This window comes from Corvus kubaryi, unplaced genomic scaffold, assembly GCF_017639235.1.
Source record: "Corvus kubaryi isolate FWS band 111438036 unplaced genomic scaffold, C.kubaryi_AGA036_p1.0 37396, whole genome shotgun sequence".
In the NCBI taxonomy this organism is placed as follows: Eukaryota; Metazoa; Chordata; class Aves; order Passeriformes; family Corvidae; genus Corvus; species Corvus kubaryi.
The window spans coordinates 11,745,858-11,769,187 of record NW_024581135.1 but is presented as its reverse complement, the minus strand read 5'-3'; the positions used below and the strand labels follow the sequence as shown (position 1 = coordinate 11,769,187).

General features: G+C 42.2%; 1 protein-coding gene across 3 annotated transcripts in view; it reads left to right on the top strand.

Moving 5' to 3' along the window:
* Positions 1–23,330, top strand: part of GLI2 (GLI family zinc finger 2) — a 190,617-nt gene that overhangs the window by 17,284 nt on the left and 150,003 nt on the right. The window contains exons 1-2 of one of the 3 annotated variants that reach the window (XM_042041005.1): positions 13,680–13,689; positions 15,264–15,266. The exons of the other annotated variants lie outside the window; for them this stretch is intronic. The gene's annotated coding sequence lies outside the window, so the exon portion shown is untranslated. Of the gene's footprint in view, positions 1–13,679; positions 13,690–15,263; positions 15,267–23,330 lie in introns of those variants that run through there. 3 annotated transcript variants of the gene reach the window in all.

The window sequence follows — 23,330 nt, the reverse complement described above, 5'->3', positions numbered from 1 at the left end:
AGAGCTTGAGGGATTGACTTACAAGAGAAGACCGAAAGAGCTGCATATAGATAACTTGGCTAAAGGATGACAAATGGGGTGGTTGAGATATAAATCTACAAATATCTGAAGGGTGTAAACACCAAGGCTATGAAGAATTATTTAGAGTGGTACAATGGGGTGTAACTAGAAGTAATGGGATGAAATTTAAGAGAAGGCAAATTTCAGTTGAATAATGGGAGAAGCTTTTTGACAGTGTGATGTATTAAGCCGTGGGCTGCTTTTCCAGCAGTAGTCCTGTTGCTCACTATTTAGGGCACAACCCTGTTTGCTTAAGAAGCCAGAGTTTTCTGGAGTCTTTATTAAGGACAGTTTCAAATCATGCCTTTTGTGTTTTATGCATTTGATGCAGAGGCATGCAAACCATACACCAAAGCTGCTGTGCCTCTCCACACATGCACCATGTCTGGGTGTGACATAACAGCTCTCGGTGCTGTGGTGGTGGAGGTGAGGGCAGGGGTGTGAGCAACCTCTTGAGCCATAGCTCAGCCCAGATGGCCCCGCTGGCATGGCAAGCTTGGCCAGGTCAGTAGTATCTGCTCTTTGATCAGGACCTTCTTTTACCTCCCACTCTGCTCCCATCCAGATGCTGTAGTGTTACCTTTTGGGGGTTAGTTCACTTACGGTCTCTGGAATAGATATCAAAGTTATGCTGCAGCTCTACACCAAGAAATCTCCTACTTTGCTACAAAGAAATCAGGACAAACAAGATCCCATTGATGCACGTGGTCTATGATCTTTTATAAATCTACAATACTGTACCTTAACTTTTTCTTTAGAAACTCCCATTTCTTCTTCTGCTTTTCAGTTCACTTGAAATGCAAACTAAGGTCAGAGGATCACTTTCCTACTGGCAGAACACACTGCATTGTCTGTCATTTTAAAATGTCCTCCACAGTAACTGAGGAAAGGTTCATTTCTCTACTCTTTATGCTTAAGAGTGACTCTTAAATGCATTTTGCTTTTCCTTATCTAGAAGGGCTAAATTAGAAAATTAGGTAAACTAGCTGTGTAAATCAAGTTAGAGTATCTCAACTAAAATGGTAGTTTATCTTCGGCATGGGGAAGATGGCAGATTCATGTGAATAGAGAAACACATGCAGCTGTAGCACTTAGCACGCACTGGCAACTTGGCTATTTTGTTGAAGAGAGGGAGGACAGAAAACTTTAAAGCATTGGCATTCTTGGAGCATAAATGAGACAAGAGCTGAAAGTGTCTTTTATAATTGTTCTTAAATGTGTTTTGTATTGCTCGTGCTGTCCCTGAAGAGGTCTGTGTCGGTACCCTTCGGGGAAATTTCTGAATTATATCCTCTCTCAGTCTGTGGGAAGAATGAACCGCTGAAGGGTTTCATTCTCCTCTACATGGGAATGAATATTTTTCTTGCTGAAAAATGCAGTTTTGGTCACTTCAGAACTGGATTAATTTGGTGGATGCTTTTCATGGGGAATTTTGTATGTGGGGAAATGTCAAAACAATTGTGTCTTCATTGCATTCCCATCACTGAGAGCTGTGGTGAGAGCACACTTCTGGAGAGGAGAGCTTTGCTTTGAACCACTTTTCACATCCAGACCAAGAGTGGATGTGTGCTCAGGCCCCATCGTCTCAGGAGAGCAGCATAACCACTAAGCTACCTCAAGCTTGCCACCTTAATCTAAGTGGTTTCCATTCAGCAGAAATAAATCATTTATGTCAGTATGACTCCAGAATTATTTTTAAAAAATTGTTTGGTTTCACTGCTGTGCGGGAGTATCAGTTATCCTCCCTACCTTATTTCTGAGGCCACTTTAAAAAGGAATTTTAATTATGCAGCTGGGGGTCTCTAACAGCATTTGCAGGAGACATCATTGGTTTTTTTTTTTCCTGAAGATTGATTGATGATACTTTTGCACCTCTATTAGTAGACTTAGGCCCAACCCATTTACAAGGCAGACTTTCCAGGCAGGCACTCCTCAAGAGGACAGTGCAAACCTGGTCAGGTTTCTTTTAATTGTTGCTGCAAACTTCTCTGAACCTTGCTAGTGAAAGACATCTTTGCAAAGCCAAGCCTAGAGCAACTGAGGGAAGTGTTTGGGGGGAAAGGGTACCTTGGAATAAACTGCAACAAATTTTGGGGTCACCATAGCAGTCCAGGCCACTTTTAACTTCACAGCAGGGCTGGATTATGATCTGGAGCATTCGGAGTATTCCCAGCCTTGTTGGTCTGGGTTGATAACCTGCAGCTGAAGGGCCAGGGAGATGGGTGGGAGCCATGAAGTCCCAGCAAGAGCAGCAGAAATTCATCTCCCAGAAGCCCTGGCTTGCAAGAGCCAGCCTGTGCAGTGTGGCAGACTACAAGGCACAGCAAGCATACTTTTTTGTCAGTATAAGAAAGGAAAAAGCTGCCCTCCCTCCTTATCTGTTGAGGGCAATGAAAAATCTTGAGCCAGTTTGTGCAGTGAAAGGATTAATTTGCTGTGGATGTTTGATTAATAAAGCAGTGGTTTATCTCATTACATTTCTCCATAGTAACTGCAAAAGAGTTTCAGATGTGCGTGGCCTTTCCCGCTCTCCTCCTACTATGAAACAGATGTCTCACTGACTACCCCTGAAAAGGACAGATCAGCACCCAAACCCTCCTTCTGGTAGGACATGAGGAGAAGCCAGAACTGAAGGAGGGAGTCAGCCCAAGTGCAAGGAACATGCCTTTCTTTTTCTGCTGCTGTATGAGAAAACACATAAATGTGTGTGCATGAAAGCCAGGCAATGGAATCAGATTATTTTGACTTGAAATACAGTATTAGTTTTCTTCATCAGCATTTAAAGGTTGGAAAGTTTTTAGCTAATTTGACGGGGCAGTTGCACAGTTTCTTTACTGCCTTTTGTCATTTTCCAGGGCTTCTATCCTTCATTACTCCCATATTAGTGCCCTGCCTTTATCTCTTGCAAGTCCTGCTCCTCAGCCCAACACCGCGGGCCTCCAAGAGTAAATGTTTATAATGTCCATTTAGCTTTCAGTGAAATCTCTTCCAGCTTTCAAAGAAAGCTCTTTAGTTTGGTCTGCACAGATGTAAACTTTTGATAGGAGAAATTCCCTGTGTTCATCTAATGGCTTCAGGACTCCAAGTGCTGCTGATGTGCTATAGCTCAGTGTCCTTGTAACTTAATGTAAAAACAATGTGCTACCTCTGATTTTGAGTTTAAGCACTCCCTAAGAGTGGATTTAGGCCTTCTGTACGTGAAGCATATACTAGCAGTACCTTATTTTTGTTTATGTATAAATAAGTTGTCTCTCCACAAGATCTGTTGGAAGCCAAGTATGGGGTTTAAAAAAGGAATAAATAAGCAATGGAACAGTAATTCTGTCATAAGATGCATTGTGTCAACAGAAGTTTATTTTATTTACCTCTTAGAGTAGGAAGTGCTCTGACTTGTTAGAGTTTGTTGTTGCTTTCTGATGTGTTGGGTTCTAACATGGTTCTCAGTGACTTTTGTATTCTGTTTTCCCAAGAAAAGCCTTATATCATAGTTTCAGTTATTTTCCTTGGCAAAACTTAGTATTTTATTTATTGTTAGCTGCCATAGGTTACAGATGAACTAGCTTATACTTAGAACGTCATAGTTCATTCACTTACTTTGCACATTAATTTAAAAACTGAGGAGATAGCACGAGCCATAGGTGATGGAAGCTTTTCCCCGATGCATTCTCCTTTCACAACAAATCTAGCAGTTACTGAAGGGCTCAGGGATGTTTCTTTCCATCAACACTCATACAAGTATTTTCCACCCATATATCTCAAAGTGCTTTAAAGAAATGCTTGAATATTATATACCAAGATGCTTGTGTTAAGAAGCTGAGTCACAGATGGACAGTCAGGGGTATCAGCCTGATAATAGTGTCAGAGAATGGGGACCCTTGGCTCCCTGTCCTAGGAATTAGAGCACTGCTTCATGGTGCCCACCTGTGTCCCACTGCAGAAGTGACTTAAGGTCTGCCAGCATTTCAGGATCCTGTATTCTAATGCAGAACAAATTTCCCAGGATTTATTAGGATGTCCAGAAAATCAGCTGTCTTTGCAGTACGTCCACTCTGGATGAATCATTACTTGTCACTTTTCTCTGACAAGATGGGAAACTGAGTGGCCGTAACTCTGAGCTTTGTCCTCCACGTCTCTCCTGAGGGCCAGGAGGAAAGGGCAGTGCTGGGACTGGGTTCATTGGTGTGTGCTGTGGGGTGAAGTGCAGCTCCAGCACCTCTGAGCTAGCATCAGATAAGCAAGTGATAAGGCAGGCTTAGCAGTGTCCTGGCAGCTCACTGACGAGGTTGAGCAGCCCAGTACTGGGTTGCCTTGGACTGGACAGCCCCAGTCCAGAGGTGCCGTAACGTGCTTCATACACAGCACAGCCATGTCTGCAAATGATTTCCAGAGCTAGCAGGCTGGGGACTTTCACTAGGTTAAAAGTCCCTTAGGAATGTAGAAATAGAGGTGAAATAATTAGCAACCAACCAGTGCTGGACCCCTGAATTGGTCTACCTCTGTTATGGTTTACACCCATAAATTCTGATAGCTGTTGTAGAGACATGTGTGTATGGGAGCAGGGAGAGGAGGGGAGAACTGCTGGTAGTGATCAAACTGGATCTTAAACTCTGATTTGTGTTGAGCCAGAAGGGTTTAATTATATATATGTAACATGCAATGAAAAGCAACATGGGACTTGGGTAGACCATATGTCTTAAGTGCTGCTTGGGGTGACTGAGAGCTGCAGAACCAAGCTTTAGATTTTGGAGATGTGGTTCAGACACAGAATTGTGCTGGTGTCCCTAAACTTTACTGGTTTTGAATAACATTTTTGTAGCTGAGGTTTGGCAAGTATGAAGCCTGAAGCCAGCTTAAGGAAAGTTTATGATGTGAAAATTAAGTTTTCTCTAGTAAGCTGCAGTTTGTCAAAACAACTGCACACATTCCTGTTGGGCTACAGTTTGGCAGGATGCAAAGATTGCATCTCTCCCTTTGAATATGCGAAGAAAATGGAAACCTGGCATTTTAATCTTGCATGGCTTTCTACACATCTCTTTCAACAGCTGGGATAAGCTCCTCTGCTTTATCACACGTTTTCCCTTGTGTTATGAATCACCACCTTCTCTTCAGGCAGTTCACATACAGGATTCTTCAGTCTTTTGAAGTTCATGTGTTTGACTAAGGGGAGCAAGAAAAGGTTGTAAAGGGACTTGCCCAAGGATAAGATGAATCTCAAATTTGGTTGTCTGACAAGAAATGAATTGGAGCTGGTACTAACTGATATTTCTGGTTTTGGGGGAAATAGTTTGAGAAAATTCACTCAGTTTCCCAACAGAGCTCTTAAAAGGGTCTCACAGAAAGGAAATTCCATACATTTTTTTGCTCTGGAAGGAAAAAAAAAAAAGAAAAAAAACAAAACAAAACTGGTTTTAGCAGATTACTCTGAAATGAAAGAGAACAGCTGTCTGCCCCAACTCCCAAATCCCAGGGAAGGAGGGCTTAAAGCCGCCCTTAAGCTTCATGTAGAGCTTGGACTCATGGAGCTCTCACAAGCTTTGTGCTCCTGCCAGCAGCCTGGGATGGGCATTCCGGCTCCCAGGTGCAGAAGGCAGTCCATGAGGTGGGAACAGAAGCTGGGGAGTTTGAGTGTCTGCCTGGACAGCTGCTGAGCAAAGAGGCAGAGTTCTGACCCACCCCATGAGCAGTTACCTCAAACTGGTGCACAGCCACAGACATTTCCAGTGTTGACAACCTGATGCTTTCCATTGGAAATCTCTTGTGACAGGAGCTCCTGAGCTCTGTTACACATGTTTTGGTGTATATGCAATGTGTAGCATATCGCTGATAAGGTTGTATAGTGCCATTAAGATTTGGAGTATTGCTGGAGCAGAGCTCAGTCGGGGAATCTGCTTTGGAAGGTCACTGTTTGGATAGGAGCTTAATGGTGGTACCCAAGCAGTTGTAAGCAGGTGATCAATAAACCAGAAACATCTGAGCTATTCCCTTTCTGCTTTGCGACCTCACTATTTTATGAAACTTGCCCCGTGTGAATTTGCTCACAGCTGTAAGAGCAATTTAGTTCCACTCATTAGTGATGAAGCAAAGGTCCATAATAAAAAAAAAAAGGATAATACATCACCTAATATATTTTCTTTCTGGACTTGATGCATATGGAGCACTTTAAAGTATTAGTTGTTTTCAGATATAGTAGAAGTATTGTGTATTTTGGAAAACTTAACTGCCTAAGTAATAGGAGACCTCAGCCATACGCTCCACTATTAAATCTTTTCTGAGAAGTATGGAGAAACGTGTTTGCTCTGTGTGTGTTTGTGTGAGTTATGGGCTGTGCAGATCAGTGAAATGCAAATTAGCAGTCCTCTACTGTCCTGTCATATCTCGACTCGCAATAGCAGAGTTCAGAAGTTCATTGCTTGGGGGAGGCAAAAAAAGGAAAAAAAAAAAAAAAAGAAAGTTTGCTCTGACTTACTTGTGCTTTTATGAAGACTGTCTGGAGCTAAATAACCCCTGGTGAACTTGTATCCTCCACTCCAGCTGCAGCCTTTCAGCTCCAACAAAGACCACTCACTAAATCCAGGAAATCGAGCGGCGCGTGGGTGAGTGGCTGACTCCGCATTCACACCCTGCCTGTGTTCCGGGGGGAGCCGCTCTGCCCGGCCCTGCGAGCAAAACCTTCTGCATGTGTGCCTGGAAAAAGTAATTCCTCACCATCCACAGAAAGCTGCTCTTTCCATTGAGTTTTTCCGGCAGTGCAGCTTTGTAAAAACCACAATAAAAACACGAGGCTGCAGGATTTTTATTCTTTACATTCCTCACTGCACAAAAAGCAGCACCAAATGTTTTTCTGGAAGCAGGATTTCCAGCCATGGAGCAGTGATTTAGGAGAGTAAGAATATCAGTTTCCAAGAATGTTTGGTTTGGAAAACTTTGAGATTTACTTGAGACATCTCCAATCTATTTCCTCTGCTTTGGTTACTCCGTTTCCACATACATTTATTTAGCCACTGGCTGTTGTTCTTTTACCTTCGAAAAATCTGTTTTGATGCCCCTAAACATCGTCTTCTTTGTTATGCTAAGGCGGGAGATAGAGCGGCATGCAGAGAGAAAGATAAAAGCAGTGTTGTTTTATGGATCCTACGCAGTGTACTTTGCAGGAACTTTAAAAATAATTTGCACACTGCTCCTCAGTGGGATAAATGTTCTCTAAGACCATTTACAAAACACGAACAAAAGAATATTAACAAAGACGAGTAAGCACAGATTTCCTCATTTCGCAGGTGAAGAAACAAAGCTCTGTAAAACTTATTTGTTGATACAGGGCCTGCTCAGGGTTAAAAAGGGTGAGGCTCAGCCTGCAGGGCCGTCATGTCCATATGTGATAGTTGCAGTGAGATGGTGGTTTGAGGTGGCTGATTAGCAGTTTAGTCATTAGACTTTGCTTCGTGTGTAACATGACATGTTGGAGATGCGTTTAGGTGACATGGATTTTCTATCACTGGGGTGTAAAGACAACCCAGAACCTCAGCTGCCCCTGCCAGATGCTGTAAGATTTTGTATTAGGGAACTTTATATTTTAAACAAAAAATTAAATTTTCTGGTTCTCAAAGACCAGAAGTTTCCTTGGGAACTTCAGCACTGCAGCCTGAAATGAAGCAAGTGGGCTGTTGTGCCAAGGGGGAGAAGGTCCCCAAAGGAGCAGCTCTGGGCAATGCCTGACTGGCCCCGGTACTATCCATGTGCATTTTTTGTTAAAACCAGTGATTAGTGATTTAAAAATAGTTACAATAAAGCTTGTGAGAAGAGGTTAATGCGCAGTAGTTAGAACTTTGCACATCTCCTCCTGACTGTGCTGTTCTCCAGCTGCTGCCTGGTAGCCTCTCTTTGGAGGCAGACGATTTTCAGACTCGCTGTACTCGGGGCAGTGCTCTTGGTCAGTGGCAGATTCACAGGAATGCCATCAGCATAGGACCTAGAGCCCACATGCTCTGTCTGGAAACCATCACGAGTCCACCAATGCAAATGCCTGCCTTTGAGAGGCTGAAAAACTGTCCAAGGGGCCTTGTGGAGCCACATGCATGGACTTTTCTGGCCCCTCCACTGGCACCAGGATTCCCCAGTCTCTGCTACTTGTGAGAGAATGTATTTAGAATTTTTCCTCTGCAAGGTGTTGGTCAAAGGCAACTTAAACTGATCCAGCTGTTACAATCCTGTTTCCGTCTTTACCACTCTGGCACTCGTGTAGTCATACAATATACACATTCACATGCTGAAAACTGATCCTTTTTTTTTTTTCCTTTTTAAATTCCTCCCAGAATCATGGTTCTTGGCAGGATCAGTTCCCTGAACTGATTGACACTGTGATTACATTTATGTGAGCACAGGAGAATGGGAGGGAAGATGGGGGCAGGCAGGACAATGGGTTCACAGCATCCCAGGATCAGTTTGGTGTAGGCTGTCTCCTTGGTTGCTGGAACAGGCTGCATCTGGGGTGTCTGGTGAAGCATAAAAGTGAAGATAATTTGTGCAGGAGAGTACAGCAAAAAAATCTGTTGATTGACCTCCCAAGCCAGTGAAGGTAATCCTGTACGTCAGCTACTACACAGCCTAAGTAATGCTGTCTCTTAGATTTTTTTATTTATTTATTTTTAATCAGTTGGTTTTACAGTGGTTTCACTCTACGTCATCCATGCTTAGTCTTGCTTCTGCAGTGTGATCCTGCTTATCAGTAACTGGGATTATTCTGCAGCTGGAGCTGAATCTCTCATTGAGCAGCTCCAGGAGCAGGGCTGGTCCCCAGAGGCTGGTCTGACCAGATGTACACCAAGAGTTTTGCAGCCTGCAAATGTCAGGCTGATGTTTTTTCCTTTTCTGACTGGACGTCTTTATGTCCTCATAGCTGTAGGTACAGCTGCCTTTTCTTCAACTGCCTACAGCATCAAGACAAAAATTACTTTGGCTTTCAGTGCTTCTGGCTGGGTTGCTATTCTCCCTACTCGTGTTTGCACGAGCATCCTGGGACACAGACTGACTGTCCTGGCCTAGCCTGTCTACGAGCAGCTCTCTGCACGCTCCTAGCTGTGCTTCAGTCATGTCTGCCAATGGGCTTGACAGTAAACTGGAATCATCTGTCTTGCAAATGGTCTTGCCTTTAATTAGAAAATCTTTAATGTCTTCAAAGTCACATGTGGGTGCCAGAGTTTGCAGCTCTGTAATGTAAGTTCCGTTGGCTTGCTGGTTTTAGGTGTAAAGTTTTAAAAAATAATCTCTTGAGCCTTGGGATAGCAGTATCCATTGAACCCTGCTAGCAGATTTTCATGAGTTAATTCTGGCCAAAAAAACACCCCCTCTAATTCATATTTTTCTACCAGTGAAACACTAAAAAAGGTTTTCAATTCATTTTCTCATCTTCATCCCCAATGGCCAGCAGACTATTTATTGTCACTGTCTTTGTACAAGTGCTAATGTGTTGTGTTGTGTTGTGTTTTTCTGGTTTTGTCCTGTAGTTAGGTATCCTGAGCCTGTTTGTTCTGTGTCAAGCATTAGCTTGTTTTCTATTAATGACATGCTCTTCCTGGCTGCAGCTTTTTGTGGTCTGGCTGCTGCCACCAGGTGTTGTGTATATTGTGTCCTGGGTGGCACTGAGAGATCAGTATGTGACCCCAAACTGCAGCCCCTTTCTGATGAGAGGGCTCTGTGGGCATGCTGTGACTGGAGCCAGTGCAGAAACCATATAGGCTCCTTGGTGTACCCTCCCAGTCACTCTCATCCATGTCCATCCTATGTTATGGGAACCTACCTTGCTTCAGGCTCTGAAGGAGCTGTGCCAAAGGGCAGGACCTTGGTCGAGTTCTTTACCAATAAAGCCCTTGAACTTTTTTCCAGTTTTGTAGGAACTAGAAAAGCACAACCATGACTTAGCTCATGGGGTTGTGGAGGAGAGACATAGCCCAAGCCTAGATGGACCACAGGTCTCCTGTTTTCTTTTTCATTGCTATAAATTGTTCCTAAATATTATAGCATGAGGAAAGGATGCTGCTTCTTTCCAGAGACTAATATTCCCAACTTTGGAAAGCACTTTGTGGACAAAGCTTGTTGAGTTGTGCAGAGAAAACTATTAAAATTTATTAATGAAATAAAACAGCTTCATGAGAAGCAACACTTAGTGCTTTGTCTGTGAAGGAATCAGCCTTTTATGAAAGACTTTGTGTTCCCTGATTTATTTATTTATTTTTCCTTTGAATGAGCAAGATTGTTTAAAAAGGGTGGTGGGGAATGTCACTGGGGAAAAGCCCCCTCCTCTACTCACTCATCGATTCTTATAATATTAAAAAAATTAATTTAAATTGCCACTTTCCTCAAAATGAAGTGTAAAGCTTCCATAGTTCTGTTGTTTAATTTCCCAACTGGATATGAAATTAAGGAAATTGTAATTGTTTGACCTCTCGCATCAGGGAGTCTAGGTATTTTTTCGTCTGTTTCACCAGAGTACATCTATATGAGAATAATGGCTTCCCTAGAGGCTCCATTTCTCGTAAAATACAATCTAATGAATTAAAACATATCTCCTCTTCTTGGTGCTTTTTCACGCTGTGACCTGCCTTGGGTTTGAGTTCGGGGTGGCTCCTGTTGAATTGTCTGAAGGCTCTCAGCATACTTTCTCCTACTGAATTGTTCTTCCTGAAGTTTGCCCACTGATTACATCCCCTGGCTTGGGTCGGTTGTCTTTCTTACACGGTTCACTAATTTTTCCTCACTAAGCATTGCTAATGTGCCTTCCACGAACTTGCAGCTTTTTGAGCTTTGATACAGGAACCTTTCCGAATTCAGCAAAAACAACTAAAGAAGCAGGACTTTTTTTTTTCCCCTCCTTTCTTTGTGTCCTTTGTTACTGAAGAGGGCTGCAGATATTTAGCACCGTTTAAAGCCAGACAAAAAAATCCCTCTCATTTGGTGATTTCTCCAAACCACCAGTTGATTATTGTTGGCAAGGAGATCACACTGGAAAGGACTAGCTGTTCTGTGTGGTTTTGAGGCCAGAATACTGCTGGGATTGTCCCTGGTGGCTGGGTGGAGCTCGCTGGGTACCTGCCTGAGAGCCACAGCGTCCTCATGCAGCAGATGGACCTCTCTTGGAGGGAGGGAATAGATTGACACCAAAGAACAAAGCTATTCTTCCCCAAAAGGTAAAAACCAATACACTGAATATCACTGAGGAAGCAGCAAATACTGGTCTTGAGATCTCTGTGCTCTGTATGTCTGACCAGATGGATGCAAGATTTTTCAGGGGATTTAATATACTGTCTTTTAGAAAATAGCTCAGTATGTCAGAGTGTGAAGTAAGGGAAAATTCAATTCAAAACTGAAAAATGCATTCATTTTGAGGGCTCTTACAGAAATTTTTGTCCCAAAATCAGCACTGGGAGAGGTCGGAATGGAGGCTGAACTGACTTGCCATCTGAGTAAGTGTATTTTGCTCTTGAAGAGAGAAGGTGAGCAAACATCAACTTCACTGATCTATTTAGCTCTCAGTGATTGTAAGGATGAGTTCAACTGGATCCATAATCCCTTGCTTAGCTCTTATTTCCCAAACAGGCCACACAAGTGGCCTCATGCACACCCATAGCAGCTGGTAAAACAGCTCTGCTTGCGCAATGGAAGAAGCTGGCAGGAGAGGACTGTCAGGAAGGTTTTGCCAGGATTTCATGGCAGAGAGGTGATTTTGTCAATACCACACAAAAATTGGTCCAGATCCAGTTAGAAGTCAGGACCTATTCTGTCTCCTTTCAGGTATTAGAAGCTCTGATTTATGTAGTATATGCATCTCAGCTCTTAATATGTAAAAATCTTGGAATTTATTTCCCTTTCTTCAATCTCATTGCTGTAAAAGGAGAGGAACTTTTCAGCATGCCCCAAAGAAGAAAGTGACAAAAAGGCCGGCTGTGGTTCAGGGCAAACCCCTCCATCCCAGGCCGGCAGAGGAGGCTCCTGGCAGTGGGGTGACAGCCGGGGTGCTCCATGTGCTGCCAGACCGCAGCGGTGTGTGCGCCGAGCCGAGCAGCAGGATCAGAGCCCTGTCCGTGGCCCACAGGCAGCTGCGAGGCAGCAGCAGCAGCAGCCAGCTTGCTGCCAGCACGGCTCTGGCACCGCAGAGAATCGAGCCCTTTGTATCTAACCATCCAGACCTAATACACTGACATGGTCGTCATCAGATACAGTTGACACATGTTTAAAGGGTATATCTCGCTGCTTTGAACAAGTGGGAAAGTGTTCTTGGACTGCTTTGCTCTCCACATTTCTACGGAGTTTCCCACTGTCCATTTTCCATAGTTACTTACAGCAATTAACTGGAATCCGGGGCTGTGGCGGCTGCACGCATAGTCTCTCAAACCACACCTGTGGCTTTTTTGTGTCACATATAATTCATGACTGAGTGATGCTTCCTGCCTTGTCATCTTTAGTCCTGGATGAATGAATGGTGTAGCTAAATCAGCTTAGCGCCGAACTAAAGCGGTGGTTCATGTTTAGCTGTGGCTCTTACACAAGTCGTGCAGAAACTTATTTGTGTTGGTATGGCTGGGTGTTCACTGGAGGCTCCAGCTCTTTTGATATCGGATCCACTCACAGCTTGCGTGTCCTGCCTCAGCTTTATTTTCCCTTCCAGAGGCATAGATACTGCATGAATCATTGTGTCTTTGCAGAGGCTCCAATGGGTGAAGGTATTTGTGCTGAAACCTCACCAGGCTGTAATTAATCTGTAGACGAAAGGAAATGGTTTTGTGACAGCTAAATGAAGACCAAATAATGCGATGTGATGAAAGGTATGCTCAGCAGTCGGATTCAGGATCTGAAGTTATAAGCATTTAGCTTTATGGTGAGCTGAAAAGTGTTTGAAAAAAGAATTGCCTCAAGTCCCACTTAGCAGCAAACAAAAGCAGAGGAAAACCTGCATATAATTATATATTAATATGCAGAAAACTGAGCAGAGATTTAAAAAATTACACTGTATTATTCAGGGTATTTGAAAACACTTGGGAAACTTACACATAAACTATATGTGAATGCTGTACACAGAAAGGCATGTGCTTTCTGCATTAGATCTGTGAGATCAGCATACATGCCAGTAAACAGTCTGTCTTTTCTTTGGGCCTTAGTTATGCTGAGATAGAAGACATCTGATAACCTTTACAAAAATATTGCAGACTTTTGTAAATTAGTCTGAGGGTTTTGTTTGTTTCTTTCCCCCTCCTCCCAGACTTGAAATGTTTTGCAGAAGGAAAGAAGTTGCTGATCATCTTGTTTGAAAGTTAAATATTTCTCCAGTGAAAAGTTTGGGGGTTATCTTTTATTTGTCTTTAAAAAAGGAAGTAATATTTTAAATTCATGTTTCAGCTTGTTCATCATCAGTTACACCTTTGATGCAGATTCTCTCACATTACTTCATGTGTAGCTGGGATTGGTTTTAGCAAAAAGGCACAATAATAAATGTGGCAGCTCCCCTGTAGTTTGCTGACTGTGACCTGTGGAGTAAACACTCAGACTGGTTGATGCTGAACATTTCAAGCAGCAGCAGCAGTGAATCCTTAGCTAACTGTATGATCTTCCAAAGCATTGAGATTTCTCAACTCCACTTTTGTAGGATCACAGAATCCCAGAAATTTCAGGTGACAGAAAGCTGAGGGGGGCTCTCCATCCCCAGCTTCCAGCCCCAGTAGGGCCTGCCACCAACACTAGGTAAAATTGGTCATGGCTTGTCTAGTGGAGTCTTGCAAAGCTCTTTGAAAAGAGGTGCTTCAGCCTCTTGGGAGTGGCCTGGTCCAACACTGCTTGGCCTTCCTGGAGAAAACTTTTCTGAACACCCAGCCTGAACTCTCTAGGGAGTGTTACATCATTTGCCACTACCAGAAAAGATTTGGCTTCATTAGAGTTATAACTGCAGACTCTTTTATTACATCATGTATACATGCTTATTTTCTCTTTTATAGGCTTTGATAATGAAACTGCAGTTAGACTGTCTGTATTTAAGATAAAGCGAGATTAGGATTACCAAATTTTAATGAAATCTTCATTTCACTATGGCTGTATCATAACTATACCTTAGCAGCATTAAGACTGTGACAGTATTGTTATTAGGACTATGATTGTTATCATCACTATCTATCTCTATATTCAATAGGAACATACCATTTTAGGTTGCTATCCCTAATTTTGATAGCAAAAAGCAATGATTTTTATGACTGGGCAGAGTTGCATACTGGTAGGAGAATGAGTTTGATTCTGTTATGGCTTCAGCATCATCAACAAAATTATCAAGTACTGTAAATTTACATTATAATTATGATGTCAGAAGCAATATAACTTGGTTTTCAGGTTGACTGAGAATGTGCCCTGGGAATTTGGAGGAAATATATTTTTCTCATTTGGAAGCTGAATAAGTCCAAACAGAAGTATTTCAAGAATATATATGTAGTTCAATGATGTTATACTCAGCAAGTATTTTATAAATAGCTGAAGTTTTAAAGCCAGAGCATCTCATTTTTGATTCCCATTTTATTTCCTTGTCATAAATGAACTCAGGACTCTGCACCTTTTGTTTTTTTGCTTCAGTATGATTTGCATCCTATACACCTACAGCAATGCTCACTTTTCTCTGAGATGGGAATTACTCGTTTAAGTAAGCAGGTTGTAGATAACTCGAATCTTGAGAAGTGAATGTTGAAGGAAAAACTCTGTTTTCAATAATTTGGTTAAGAATAGGACAGTATTTTCAAAAAGTATAAAGAATTGGCTGCTGGAATTTTAGGGACAGTCCAGAATACCCTGTATGTGCAGAGATGAGCCAGGTATCTTAACTCCCTCTGGCTGTGTAATTTCTTTAAAACATCTTGTAATGGACATCCAAAATCCTCCAGAAGTGAACAAAGGTGATGCCTGGGTCACTCGTTGTTAGAGAAGATAATCCAAAGCTGTACAGGACACTGGCTGCTTCTCCAAGTCACCTGAAGGGGACTATTCCTCCTCAAACCAAATCTTTGTACCTCTAGTGACTTAGAGCTTCAGAAGGGCTTCGTTTTCAAGATCTTTCTGGTTCTTCCTTAAGGAAGGCCCTTCTCAGTCCTGCCTTAGGGGTTTTCCAGGATGACTTTGAGGAGGTGGTGAAAGCAAAGGGCACAGTGGTGTGGAGAACGATGCCATCTCTCATATCACAGTGGGTATGTGAGTTCATCTGCTGTGATGGGAAGCAATAGCCCTTCCAGCAGCTGGTTTTGTTCCTGTTGTTGCTAGTGTCCAATGCCAGTCACCTGCTTTGGAAACAAATAGCACTCATTGGAGCTGGGCATCCTGGCTGTGCAGCAGCACGACTCTGTGGGTTTGCTTTCTTACCTTCATGCCTCTCTCCTCCCCTTCCCCCACAGTTTCTACTATGCTTTCTCTTGTAGGCGGCAATATAGGATCAGACTGCTTTTCATTTCCATCACTTTTCCCTGCTGTGACTGAATCTGTTGCAATTAAATTTTAATTGAGATGCACACTGCTTAAATAGACACAAGACAGCGACAGCTATCGCTAATTAATTTTCTTCCAAAATGACAACATTTAATAATTATATTCCTTGTCACTTACATTATTTATACAAGTTTAACTCTGGGAATTTTTTTAAAGACACGTCAGCTGTGAAAGTGCTTTATGGTGTTAATCTCCTGTAAGGCAATTGTGATTAACTTCAGAAGTGGAAGTATGTTTATGATGCATTTCCTAAAATAGTGTGTAGGTCTGCAAATTTCAGGAAAGATTGAGGTATTTCTACAATAAGGTAGTAGTGTTTCTGGTTTCAGTATTCAAATCTAGAGAAGCCCTAATGGTAGTAATTTGTGCTCCTGTATTATCTCTGAACTGATGATCTCTAGGCACTTTCTGCCTAGAATGAACAAGCTCACACCTTCTGCAGAGATCCCTCCCCAGTTTCTCACTTCACCTGACCTAGCACAGAGCGATCATCTGCTGCCCCAGCTTGCAAGAGTCCTTGCCCTCTGCTACCTTGCTCTAAACCTGGGCAAAGAAAATGACCTTTTCGTATTTTAGTCTGAAGAATCCATCACTGGTTGCTGTCAGACAGGGTGTTGGATGAGTGGGACCATTTGTCTGTTGCAGTGTGACAGTCCTTAGGCAGTGCTGTGCCGATTTGGGGATTCTGTCTGTGTTTGAATACATCGTTGCTGCATCATGGCATGACTTCGGTGTTTGCAGAGAGGTGCATCATCAACCTCCAAACTTCAAATATTCACAAAACAGGTAAAAATTTCTTGGGACAGCAGTGAGGAGAATTATTCCAGCCTCTCCTGTGGGGATGTATGGTCGTAATGTTCCCTCTGCAGAACAAAGGAGCTGGCTATTGAAGGTGAGATGCAACAGCCCTGGGGTTTTACTGGCAGATCAGGAAACTTTGGGAATGACTAAAGAGTCTGAGAGTGTTTTTTTTTTCTCAGTGAGGGTCCTGTCTAGGGTGAAAGTTTAAGCTGGAAGCTGCAGCAGAGGGATTTTCTGGGTCAGAGAAATAAACATGGGAGGGCAGGGCAGGTTAGACTTGGATCTCTCGGAGGGCCCAAGACCAGTAAAAGTCAAAACTAGATGTGAAAAGTGACTGCAAGTACCTGGGTGTGCATATTTTCTCTACTAGCATAGAGTAACTCTTTAGATATCTTCACACCTTTCTGGTCACTAGCAAAGTAAAGCTGCTCTGGGAACAGAACTCTGGGAAACTTTGTGTTTGCATTTATTAAGGATGTTGGGGATTAGTACTGATGCTGCAGAGCAGAATGAGCTGGATGATGCAACCCCATTCCAGGAAGGCTCAAGAGAGAAGTTTTCCAAGGATGGCAGGAAAAGCAATTGTACTGTGTGCTGCTGTGATCAGAGGAGGCTAAGATGGTGTGGATCTAGAGGGCTGATCAACTGGACATTTATAATGACTCAGCCAAAGGAAATTTGATTATATGTGTTAAATGTGTGTATAATGAATCTCTTTTGTTGAACATTTGGGACTGTCATAACTATTACATAATTTCAGCATTTTTTTGATGTTATTTTGATTCATTTTATAGTGAATATATAGAAAAATATCCAAAATCATTTTCCTCTGTATTAAGATGGGTTTGAATGAAAAGTTGTCTGGTCATCTGTCTATCCTCATGTACTGTCACAGCAGCCAAATTGCATTACAAAAGCTTTTCATTGTCACTTCACTTTATTTTCCCCTCATCCTTGACAATAGCAAAAGAGACTGGGCAATATTTAGTGCTATTTTGGTGTCTGTTTGGTTTCTTGTGCAGTGTTGCACAATGGCAGGGGTAGGTAAGCCAGGAAACTGCATCGAGGATTTCTTAGAAGCAATGGAACATTTTTGCACCTTTTTTTTATCACATCTCTCAGTAGGCTGTGGTTTCCTACACTCTTCTTAAACAGGTACTGCAGTTAATTTATTTTGTGCTTATTGGTAATACAGTCACAATGCTTGTCAGAGACACAGGTCTTGGTGGCACAGTGAGGTGGGACGACAGTGTGTTCCTTCCAAGTGGGCCTGTTCTGGGAGCTGAGGTCTGCTCCGTTGCACCTGAAGGAACAGGAATCATTTATTCCTCTAACAGATAGATCTCTTCCTATGTGTGTTTTCCCTGAAGTTATTTACACACGATGTTTGCTTTGAGGTCTCGCCTGCTCTGTAATTTGCATGTGGTGCTGGAGTTGCTGACGGTTCGTTCCTTTGGTTGCCGATTCTCACGGTCTGAAACAGGCCTTTAGCTGCCAGGGCCCTTGGGTGGCTGGGGGGGCTGGAACCCAAAAGGCCACAGGTTTGGTAAAAGCTGTAAGTTCTCTGCATGACACACAGTATGAGTGGTTGTGTCCTGGTCCCAGCCAAAGGGCCGGGCAGCAGCCACGTGACCTTGGGGCTGTGTTGTATCATTGCACTGCTCAGCAAAAGGGAAGGCCTAAACATTAAGGAATGTTCACAGCTACCAGTCCTGTGTTCTGAAAATCTCAGTGGACTGCAGCCATGAAAAGCCAGCCCAGCACGTGCTTCAGGTCTGTTTCTCTGAAGTCATCTGCCTGAACATATTCTCTAAATAAAGACCAGTCTTTGGTTGTGAGAGTGGTAAGGAAAGACATCTACTGTTTTCTCAGCATGCCACTAATGTTTGGGGGATGTCCAACAACTTTTGTTGTCAGAAGATACATCTTCTCTGGGTTTTTTCAATTAACATTTATAAACATTTATTGGCAATAAACCTATGAAACTGAGTTTGCAGTGAAGATAATGGCTCCAAAACATAAAGTATGTTGAGCTGTCTCACTTATAATACATGAAAGGCTGGGAAATGCCCAAGAGGACAAAGTGGTACCAGATGTTGGGTAGCTATGGATATGGTTTAGAGACAAAAAGTTGTGTGGTCATCTATAGCTGATGATAGGTCCTCCATCCTTGTGCCTTCAGTTCTATGAAGGTTTGGACTCCAAAGGATGACTGTAGAGATGGGAAAGAATAAATATTTAATTGCTTCAGTGGAGAAAAAGCTAACTGGCTTTTCAGTTAAGTGCTAGGTTATGACAGCAATTAAAATGCATACTTGAAGAGGTTTTTCAGTATTTCCAGTGTATAATTTTGAATGTCAAGATTCCATGACACTGTGTGTTGTGCAGAGAGCAAGTGGATATAAGTATAATCTTTCTTCTGGTGAGGGAAAAGCAAGTTATGATAAATGAGTTATGCAAGTGATTATTCCCTTACAGGAGGAAAAATAGAGTTAACTGTGGAACCATAGTACTTGTAAAAACAGAGCAGGTGTGTTCACTAGTTCCTGATTTTCTGAGGGGATCTGGTTCTTAACTTGGAGACCTGTAAAAAAACAGAAGGCAGCCCAAGTTAGTAGTTTCAGTGGTGAAAACTAGTTATGAATGAGACTGGGAGTGGGCAGATATGACCAAACCCACCCAAAGAACACATATTTAGGCCCTGATGGAAGCAAGTGCATATGCATTTGCTGAAGTCTTCCTGAAGCCAATGAGATTGAAAGCATAGTGTGGTAGGCTTTGATAGGCTTTGAAAGAGGAGACAATGGCTGAGGCAAAAAAAAGAGCATGCCATCAAAGGATGTAAAGCAAAGTGACAGGAAAAAAGTGACAAGCTAGGAAAATGTTCTTTGTTCCCACATTCTGAATGGCTGTGAAATCAGCTTTGTGCTCATTAGAGCCAATGTAAAGGAACTTGCTGTAAATGAAAATGAATGGCTTAGAGGCTGGTGTTTTGAGTTCAGATGTGTAGGTGAGTGGCAGGAAGCTCAAGGAAGAGCCAAACTCTGAGACACTGTGCAGAAGGAAGAAGCAGGAGTCAGAGGTGGCCTAGAGGTAAAATCTTACAGTGGGGTTGGAGGCATCTGAGGACCACCCCAGGTTTCAAACTTGGATAACAAACAAGATGCTATCCACTTTTACAGCATTTGGCATCCTTTGCTACCTTCTAACCACGACCAGACTGCTATGAGAGATATTTGAGAGACAGATTGAAGTTTCTGTGTGGTTGGAAGGAATTAGGTCCAAACTAGGTCAATCTGAGAGTAAAATGTAGGTAAGATTTAGTGGAGAGAAAGCCCGGAGGCAACTGGGCTTTGAATACAGCATAGCTGTGAACAAGAAGGAAGATTGAATGAGTTATAGACACAAGTGGGATTTTGGGTTTAAGAGAGAGGCAGACCAAGGCAGACCAGGGAAAAGAGCAGAAAAAAGAGAGAAAGAGCAAGGAGAGCAAGAAAAGTGGCTGTGACATGGTTTAGGATGGTTGTGGAGGAGTGAGGTAATTAGAGAAAAGAGTAGAAACTTTAGGAAGAGGGAGGGAATTGTAGACAGGAGGTGAAAGAGTTATCTTGTTTTGACTGTTTTCTCGAGGAGGAACTCTAAAAGCCTGCATGCAGAAAAAAGATATGGACATAGAATATAATTATCATGTGCATTGATATACGACAGAAATAATGTACAGCAACTGCAAAGTAAATTGTAATAGTTTCAGTAAATAGTTATATATATTATTTATAACTGGTTTAGTTATAACTAAACAATAACTATAACTAAAACTAGATATATGTGTGTGCAGACACACATGCTTCTATAAAAGAGTTCTGTCCCGAAGAATTAATATGAATCCTTTGCATTTTGTCTTAAATTAGAAAGTAGCAAGGAACAAAAGCAAATGAGGAGGCAGTATTTACAGAATCTTCTCAGGCTTGCCTTAATGATTTGGGTCTTATGTAATGAAACAGAATCTTTTTTGTGTCTAGTGGTCACATCAGTCACTGGGCTCTGAAGTCTGGTATAGCCTCTGAAAATCTATGGGGACTCAACAAGAGCAAATGCAGTTTCCATTGCTCAGCCCCTGGCCTGGCTACCACCAAACACAGTTCTTGTGCTTCACTTGCTTCCGCTGCGCAGTCGTGTACGCACAACGTGGTTCCCGAACCTTTCCTCTGAGCCATAGCAACCTGCTGACATTTGCTAAAAGTTCACTGCTGGTCTGTGTTTTGTTCCAGTAAGTTTTGGGGACATGAGATATTCCGGCTCATCAGCCCAGCTTGTTTTGTGTGTGTAGCAGACACTGCAGGGCTGCGGAGGACCCGACCTCCTTGTATTTCCAGTCTTCTTTAGGTTGTGGAGACTCCACTCCTGAGGTTGAGAAGGGAGGTTTTACCCTTAGCTTTTCTAACAAGAGAATGAAATAAATTACAATGTTGTTTCTTTCTTTTTTTTGATGCTGGCAGCTGCTTACCAGATCAAGAAACAAAGTGAGTTCTTACAGGCTACAAAGTGAAGATTGCATGATATTCTGTTGGTGAACGGTTTTATAATCTGTCTCAGTCATCAAAATACTTGTAGCACAGTAGACATAACTGCATAGTGAAGGAATGTATATTCTGCAACATTGCCATTGGCAGGACATAAACACCTGTCCTAAGTCCTTATCACAAAAGAAAAAAGTAGAGAAGTTGGAAGGTAGAAATTAGTTTGGTTGTCAGCAGAGACATACATGCTAAAATTTAATCCTTTTAAATGCAGATGTTTTGATCTGTGAAGGTATGGCAAACCAACCATTAATAATACCCTCATACATAGGTGCACAGAGGATCAAGGTGCTGATCTAGTGTAACCTTCTTAAACCCACCCTGTACTTAAAACCCATGTCCTGTGATAAGTCTTAGACTACAGCAGATCTCCTGGAAAAATATCTGAACACAATGTCAGCTCTGCCGTGCTAGAAAGTCTGACACCAGCCTGAATCTAGTTCTCTTTTCTGTTGAAACTGGGAGCCTTGTTTCTAATCTGAATTTCTCTAGTTTAATTTCTGTCTCTTAGCCTTTGCAGTTGTGTATGTGTTAATATACTGATCAAGTCATCCTGCAAGTGCTTCACTTTAGACCTCTCTTTCATTTTTCTCATGTGAGGCACAGGAGCCTTTGCAATTTTTATCTCTCTGCTTGGACTGTGGGCACCAGAACTGCACATACTGTCAATTCAGGGTTAGGCAGAGGCATTACAGCCTCCCAAACTCTGTGTAGACAAACACATATTGCTTTAATCATTTTAATATTGGTACCCTCCATAGAGCTTCTCAGCCACTGTTTGCCTGCCACAAACTTCAAGTCATCTCCAGTCAGCGTTTCACACAGTCTTCATTTTAATCAATTATTTTCCAGATGTGTGGCCTTGTATGTGGTTGCTTTAGAACCTGTAATCTTTATCTAGGCCATCTAGGGATGGAGAGCATCTCACTGGTACATACCAATCATCTTTATTTACCTTGTCAACAGCCATTTGTCACTGACAGGCTTCACGACTCTGTATTTGTTTCCAGTTCCTGATACACAAAATGATTGTAACTCTCCATTCATATTAATGTTTCCACCAGAATCAGTAATACCAGTCAGGACTAATTTGTGTATTAAAGGAGCTATTCCACTTCTTGTTTATTACTTGTGTTCATAGTGTTACAGTCTACACAATTAAGGAATCTCTTCTCTTTGAGTCCCTTGGTACCTTGATTAATTTTAATCTTGACATCTTGATTTCTGGCTAAATGAGTGCTCATTTTCACCCTTGTCTTTTGTCATTAGCTTAATACCCTCCTGAATTCTTTAGCCTGTCTCCTGAAAGACTTATTCCCATCCACTGAAATGACAGCCAGCCACATTGTAGTCTCTTTTCTCTGTAGAAGATGGACCCGTGCTGCTGAAAACTTAGGGGCTCTGCCATTCACTACTTACTTAACTGTTAATTTCTGGAAAAATATATCACCTTATAACTCAAGTCACAGCTCGCAGAAATGGAGTACTCTTCAAAGTGTTGATTTCCTTCTCCCTCATATAATCCTTGCAAGAATTCTTGGTTGTTCTAGAATTTTCGTTTACCAGCATGCTTGTGTCCTTGCAGACTAGGCTTTGTTGTGGTTCATGGGTACATCCCATATAGCTCTGACTTCTCCTACTACAGCAACTTTCAGGTATTTCAACAGTTTGGGGATTTTCAAATGTTAGTTGTGAGCATAAGGCTGACCTTGATGACCTCCATGGGTCCTTTCCAACCCTGAATACTCTTATGTTCCTCTGAGAAACTCTTCTCCCATTCTCATCTGGATGAATTTTTCTCCATTCCCCTGTTTATGAACTGCCAGCCATTTTATGTGGTCTGCATCCTGCCTTCAGCTGGCAACTGTAGTCTATATTATAAAGACAATATGTGGAGTGGAATAAAGTGTGGAATAGCAGCCTGTGTGGTGTGTGTGTTCAGCAGAGGAAAATGAGCCAACTGAAGTGTTGCTTTTTTGTTTTTAATTACATTCTTGTTTCCTTCCCAGGCTTCTCTCTTCTGCATGCTTACACGTGTGCCTCTGGAGGGAGAATTCAATAGGCTGATGAACAGAACTGGAATGTTTAAAAATAAACCAAAATTTTGTAATGAAACATGTTCTGAAGTTGCTATAGGGATTTTTGCAAGGATGCAGTCCTTTCATTGCTCAAAATAAAGATTTTCATTTCTTGAGCCAAATGAAGGGGTTGCTTATCCAAGCTTTGGAGCCTGTTCAATGTCATCTGGATGGACTAGTCACTACAAGACATTATTACTCATCCCACCCCTACATAAAGCAAACCCATTAAACTTCATTGCATGTGGTTTGTATTTGGGGTTTCATTCATAAGAGTTGAAAGTGCCCAAACTACTGCAGCACGGAAGTGAAA